Source organism: Pygocentrus nattereri, chromosome 3 (assembly GCF_015220715.1).
Source record: "Pygocentrus nattereri isolate fPygNat1 chromosome 3, fPygNat1.pri, whole genome shotgun sequence".
NCBI classification, from domain to species: Eukaryota; Metazoa; Chordata; class Actinopteri; order Characiformes; family Serrasalmidae; genus Pygocentrus; species Pygocentrus nattereri.
Genome location: NC_051213.1, coordinates 9424413 through 9431576, shown reverse-complemented (window position 1 = coordinate 9431576; position 7164 = coordinate 9424413). Strand labels below are relative to the sequence as shown.

Sequence of the window (7164 nt, the reverse complement as noted above, 5' to 3'; positions counted from 1 at the left end):
GAGGTGATTTAAATTGTGCTCCGTGGAATGAAATTGCCTATTGAAGCCTTAGAAAGCGATGCCATTGCAGGAGGACAAAGCTGACATTATGTTAAACGTGTTTTTGTCCTCAACTGCAGGAGAGAAAACACATGCGGCATATATTATTGATATTTGGCCTTCATGTAGGAGTGACGGCTTGACCTATGAATGAAGCATCCCTACGCCAAATGTTGATAATTCATAGGTATAAAGGGACTAGCTGGAACTCTTAGTGTTGAGGTTTTTTTGTCAGCTTTCAAACAATTCATTCTCAATCTTTCCCTCGCTCCAATGGTTTTATGTACAGTATAGCATGTTTTAAAGAGCTATTTGGTCCATTTGGAGAGGCGCAGGGGGCTTTGCTCCTCCTATGGGAATGTGTGTGCAAGACTCCCACTGAGTCTGACCACTCTGCTGCTATTGCTCGCCCTCTAATGGTGAACATGGGAAGTACAAAAAAAGAACCTAAAAAAACACCATCACTTCATTCCAACTGCCTGCAATGATGCAAGTCTAACAATGGCAGCTTTAAGGGCTTTGTTATATTTACTGTCACCTCCTCAAACCCTAAAATAAATATAAACAGGGCTCAGGAATAGAAGAGCATTGAGAGACAGTTTGGATGGTGGAGGCGGCCAAAGTGTTCGGTATGTGTGTAGGTTTTGAATCTATGGACTATGTAAGGGGCTTTGATGTCCTGTGCTGGAGCTTGCCCCCCAATTTTAACTCTCACGTCCCCCTGTAGCTTCATTCATCTGGGCAGCTGAGCCATGTCTCGTACTCAGACAGACCACAACCCCCATATCTCTCTCTTTCTCTCTCTCTCTCTCTCTCTCTCTCTCTCTCTCTCTCTCTGATAGACAGCAGCTGCACTCCCCATCACAGTGTCTCAGCCGTACCCCAAGCCTTTGAAGTTTACTCAGTCTTTCACTGATTGTTGCCAGTCACAAAAAAAGAATCAGCCCTAATAAGTCATAGAAACAAAAAAAAAACAAACAGAGGCAAAAAAATAGAGAGTTAATTTATTTACATGGTTATCATATGAGGGAAAAAAGAGACGTGTTTGAAAGCTTCAAAGGAAACAACATCCCCGCGTTTGGTCACTATGGGGTGTCTGTCTGATTGACTGAGCGGGCAAAGTTCCCATAGTCCTCTTTGTGTCCGGCAGCTTTTGAAATTCTCTCAGTCTGGGAATGGAACGCCTGTGGCAGAAGATGATAAATTAGAAATACACCAGTTTCCCCAAAATCAGTCGATTCACGCTTAGCCTCGTATGACAAGGGAGCCGGAGTCCTAATAAAGAGAAGCATTGTTGATTCATCACACAGAAAAATTAAAGGACAATAACGTCTGATGTTTTTCTCTTTCTCTGGCTGAAGTGATTATATTCCATTGATGGAGCAGACCATGCCTCCTCCTTCAGTAATGTAATTTGATTTATTTCAGTGGCCCTTAACCCATGGGTGTCCTGATGCGGCAACACAAAATACATTTCTGAAAATGATTACGTGCAACACTATCATAAACATAACAGATATAATTTCTATTTAGACTCCCTTTCATTACGAAAAAAAAAATACAATTACACTGGGAAGAAGTTGTATTATTTTAATAATGAAGCTAAATCAAGACTATTACAGCAATTCTGACAGAATAAATAAATAAACAAATAAATAAATAAATGGCAATTCAAGTGTAGCATTGTCCAGTATTTACATATAATAATAATAATAATAATAATAATAATAATAATACATTTTGCCTAGTGTTAAGTTATCTTAACTTTATTAAATATGAGCTCATGTATGCAATTTTTTAAACAAATAAATTCATTAATTGATTGTTCAGAGCAATTCAAAGCGCTGCTGTCGAAAGAAAACCTCATGTCTCCATTTTAACGTTTTTTTTTTTTTGGACATAATTTGAAAATGCCTGTTGGCCTTTACATTATGTGTAAATTTCATGATGAATGGACCAAAAGAAATGACCCCAAATGAACTTCTGGTTCCATTGACTTACATTAAAAGTAAAGTAGTTTTTTCCTTTTACTGTAAAGTTACTATTTTGTTCAGACAACAGCAAAATGTATTTTTGCCTTGTATTTAAATACATAACAAATAACATGAAACACGTTTAACACTACTACTACTACTACTACTACTAATAATAATAATAATAATTATAATAATAATAATAGTGATAATAATTCAATTCAAACTAATTTAGCAGAATTATGTTCATTTCTGTTACTTACACAGCACAGCCCCAGCTTGTGAGATGTTCTGTGGTCCAGACAAGCACAGCAAAGCCATAGAGATGAACATGTGCTTCTTTTCATTCTGCTCTCATGGTTTCTTCCTCAGTGAGTCTTTCTACCGCCGCCATCTCTCACTTCCTCTCTGAATATGTGTACAGTATTAGTGTTTTATACTGTAATGATAAAACTGTTATATAAATGCAAAACTGCCCTAGCGGTTATGTTGGTTTCTCATTAGAACATATCTGACCTTGTCTTGTGGCTCTGTATTGCTTTCCCAGGTTAGACTGCTTTGAGGAAACCCTGAAGTTTCTTCATGACCCAGCCGCCAACTAATCCCTGTACTCGGTACCTCCCAGTGACAAGGGCAGACCTTAACTGACCTCTCTCCAGAGAAAGAGAGCGAGGAAAAGAAAGGAAAAAGAAACTGTCTAAATATCTAAACTACCTATACCAATATTAAAATTCTCTAAATTTAGCATTTAAAGTTTAAATTCACATGTGCAATGATTTTTTTAATTTTAATAGACAATTCATATTTCTATAAAACAGTACTGTATGCTTTGCAGAGGCAGCCATGTGTATAGAACAACACAGTACAGCACTACATAGCAGTACCTGAGGTTTGGGTTCTGCCATTATTGGCCCTTTCTCAGGCCTGTTGTGAGGTGACAGTATGTGATACCTAGACACTTGTTTCTGTCAGCACAGAGAGTGTAGAACAGCACAAACAGTACTTAATAGTGTGGACTCCACTACTACATATCACAGATAGCATGGATCAGTCATGAAATGCACTGAAACATATCAAAATGATGGTATATTTGCACTCATTTTAACTGCACAAGCTATTCAAGATTATGCAATTAGACAAAGAGAGTACAGTTTTTGTTTACCTGCTATGAATAAAAAAAACTTACTTTTCAGCCTCTTTATGAATTTTGAATCGAATCTGATTCAAATTCAAAATTATGAGGCTGAAGTCCACATCTCTGCTGGACAACACAGACAGAACTGAACAGGAGAAGTAGGACAGACTACTGAGAATGAATAGGACATACTGAATGTCACAGACTAAATAGAGCAGACAATACAAAACAACACAGATAGAATAAATAGTACTAAATAGCACAAACTAAGTAGACAAGTACAAAATGACCCTTGATTTTAGTGAGAGCCTTGAAAAGCACAGACAGTAATAGACCATACAATAAATAATAACACAGACCTCACAGACAGTCTTAAATAGCACAGACAGTACTGGAATAACAAAAACAGCAATTAATGACGGAGGTAGCACAGACAATAATGAATAGCATAGAAAGTACTGAACAGCACAGACTATATCGACAGTCATAGCATAGACAAAACTGAATAGCACAGAGAGTAGGCTCATAAATATCACAGAAAGTACTGAATAGCACAGACAATACAGACAGTACTGAATAGCATAGACGCTGGCAGTACTGAATAACACAGACACCAGACAGTACTGAACAGCACAGAATATAGGCTAATAAATGATATAAACAGTATTGAATATCACAGTCAACATAGACAGTACTGAATGGTACCGTCAAAGTAGACAAAATAGTACAGACAGTGGGTTAATACATAGCATAGAAAGTACTGGATACCACAGTCAATATTAAAAGTACTGAATGGCACTTACCAGCTAACAAATAGCACAGACAATACTGAATAGCATAGTCAACACAGACGGTACTGAATAGCACAGACAGTAAGCTATTAAATAGCTTAGAAAGTACTAAATAGCACAGACAACAGATTGTACTGAAAAGCAGTCAATCTAAACAGTACTGAATAGCACAGACTGCCTAGACAGCATTTAAAAGCATGAATAACATAGACAATAATGAAAAGCAAAGTCAAAATTGACAGTACTGAATAGCACAGACAGTAGACTTATAAACAGCATAGAAAGTACTAAATAGCTCAGTCACATTTGACAGTACTGAATAGCAAAGATAGCAGGCAGTAATGAATAGCAAAGGCGGTAGGTTAATAAACAGCATAGACAGTACTGAAAAGCACAGCCAACACAGACAGTGCTGAATAGCACACACAGACGGCGAATAAATAGCATAGGAAGTATTAAATAGCACAGTCAACACAGACAGTACTGAATAGCATAGACAATACTGCATAGCACAGTCAACAAAGACAGTACTGAATAGCATAGACAATACTGCATAGCACAGTCAACAAAGACAGTACTGAATAGCATAGACAATACTGCATAGCACAGTCAACACAGACAGTACTGAATAGCATAGACAATACTGCATAGCACAGTCAACAAAGACAGTACTGAATAGCATAGACAATACTGCATAGCACAGTCAACAAAGACAGTACTGAATAGCATAGACAATACTGCATAGCACAGTCAACACAGACAGTACTGAATAGCATAGACAATACTGCATAGCACAGTCAACATTTACAGTACTGAATAGCATAGACAATACTGCATAGCACAGTCAACACAGACAGTACTGAATAGCATAGACAATACTGCATAGCACAGTCAACAAAGACAGTACTGAATAGCATAGACAATACTGCATAGCACAGTCAACAAAGACAGTACTGAATAGCATAGACAACACTGCATAGCACAGTCAACACAGACAGTACTGAATAGCATAGACAATACTGCATAGCACAGTCAACAAAGACAGTACTGAATAGCATAGACAATACTGCATAGCACAGTCAACACAGACAGTACTGAATAGCATAGACAATACTGCATAGCACAGTCAACATTTACAGTACTGAATAGCATAGACAATACTGCATAGCACAGTCAACACAGACAGTACTGAATAGCATAGACAATACTGCATAGCACAGTCAACAAAGACAGTACTGAATAGCATAGACAATACTGCATAGCACAGTCAACAAAGACAGTACTGAATAGCATAGACAATACTGCATAGCACAGTCAACACAGACAGTACTGAATAGCATAGACAATACTGCATAGCACAGTCAACAAAGACAGTACTGAATAGCATAGGCAGTACTATATAGCACGAGTACACAGAAAGTACTGAATAGCTTCACAGAAGCACTTATAGCACAGGGGAGCACAGACAGTACAGACATCACCTTGAATAGCACATATAGCAGAAACAGAACAGACAACTGTACTGGTCATAAAAATAGTATACCTGACAGAGCACAGGCAGAGTGTACAAGCAGCAGCACCAAGTAACAGTTTATGCTCAGCATTAGCCTCAGAGCCCTGTGCAAGCAAGCATTCACCCAGACCTCACTCTTTATCATGCATATCAGCAGTGGAAAGGTTATATTTAGATCGATCTCTGTGTTTGTCCTATTTAACTGCATGAGAGATGCTGCTCCTGCACTAAAAGATGCTGCTTGATGGAGGAGGCTTAGCAGCACATAGCTAACAAGCAGAAAGCAGGTGGGGGGAAGCGCCGCAGACCATGAAATATCAGCATCTGGCTAAAGGTTACTTCAATATAACTTTCTCTGAGCGAAAGCTCATCTTTCTGTGCTTGTGTGTTTATTTATGTTTTCTTTCTTTTACTTAATCTAAAGAGAAACTGCTTGTGTGTGTGTATGTGTGTGTGTGTGTGTGTGTGTGTGTGGGGCTGTGTGTGGCTGTGTGTTTTGTAGGTTAGGCAGGCTGGCTTTATTAACGACACACACTGGATGTGAATACATCATAGATGCTATTGATAACCCATTATTAAGCCTTCATTGTTTCGGCATGACACCTATCATGGTTGCAGTGTGCCTGTCAAGACCTTGTTCATGTTCACTTTATTACACAGCCGTAATAAACCAGCCAGTCCCTCCAGGGAAGCTCCGTAAATTGAATCAATACTTGACCTGTGACTATTCTTTACTGAAACCAGTTCTTACACAAAACCTCACAAAGCATGGACTCACTCGTGGTTCTCCGTTCTACAAAGAGCTTTTCATTAGTGTATAAACATTATGTGGACGTTCTTGAAACTTTATAAAGGTTCTTCACACCTTCAGCTACAAAAATGACTGTCCCTTTAAAGGTTCTTTAGGGAAGCAAAGCGGTTTTTCTATGTACTGGCAGCAAGCATTGCAAAAAAGCAAAGAATTAAGCCCAGACACCTATTGTGTGTTCATGTCCAAGCCCCTCTGAGTTCATGCAGGGGATGCGACCCCAACGCATGCAAACAATAGCTCTGTGCTTGTCAGTTCCCAGGTGACCATTAACAGGGACCTTTGGGAACGCAGTAAATCTCCTGGGCTGGCCTTTCTGCTGCCCAGAGCAAATGGGTCATTAGAGATGACACTAATGCATGATCCTGATTATCAGCCTCATGTCTTCAAGGCCATCGAGCCCGGCCGTATGACATCTGACCGCGTGACATCCCGCTGCATTAGGGGTAAATGATGAGGAAAAAAGCATGACCTTTCAGAGTGCAACAGATACCAACAAACAGAGGAGACTACAGAAGGAATAAGGGTGAAGGAGGAGAAGAAAGGGAAAGAAAAAAGAGCAGAAGAGCACAAAGGAGAGGCGAGGAGAAAAGAGCAGAGGAGAAAAGATGAGAGTAAGAAAGAAGAGAGGAGGAGAGAGGACAGGAGGAAAGAAGAGAAGCAAGGAGGAAAGGAGATACGGAGAGAGGAGAAAAGAGCAGAGAAGAAAGGAGAATAAGAAAGAGGAGAGGGATAAAGAGGAGGGGGGAAAGAGAAGACATGAGAAAAGAGCAGAAGAAGAGAGGAGAAAAAAAGCAGAAGAGGAAAGAAGAGAAGAGAGGGCAAAAGAGCAGAGGAAAGGGGAGAAAATAGAACAGGAAAGGAGAGAAGGAAAGAGCGAAGTCGGAAAAGAGAAAAGATTAGAA

General features: G+C 39.3%; 1 long non-coding RNA gene across 1 annotated transcript; it reads right to left on the bottom strand.

Annotated features, from left to right (window-relative positions):
- Positions 1–1043: 1043 nt before the first annotated feature.
- LOC108431177 lies at positions 1044–2659 on the bottom strand. Its single transcript, XR_001858126.2, has 3 exons — positions 2529–2659; positions 2276–2420; positions 1044–1223 (listed from the first exon to the last, which is right to left on the bottom strand). It is a non-coding gene; the product is annotated as an uncharacterized LOC108431177 (long non-coding RNA).
- Positions 2660–7164: the final 4505 nt, after the last annotated feature.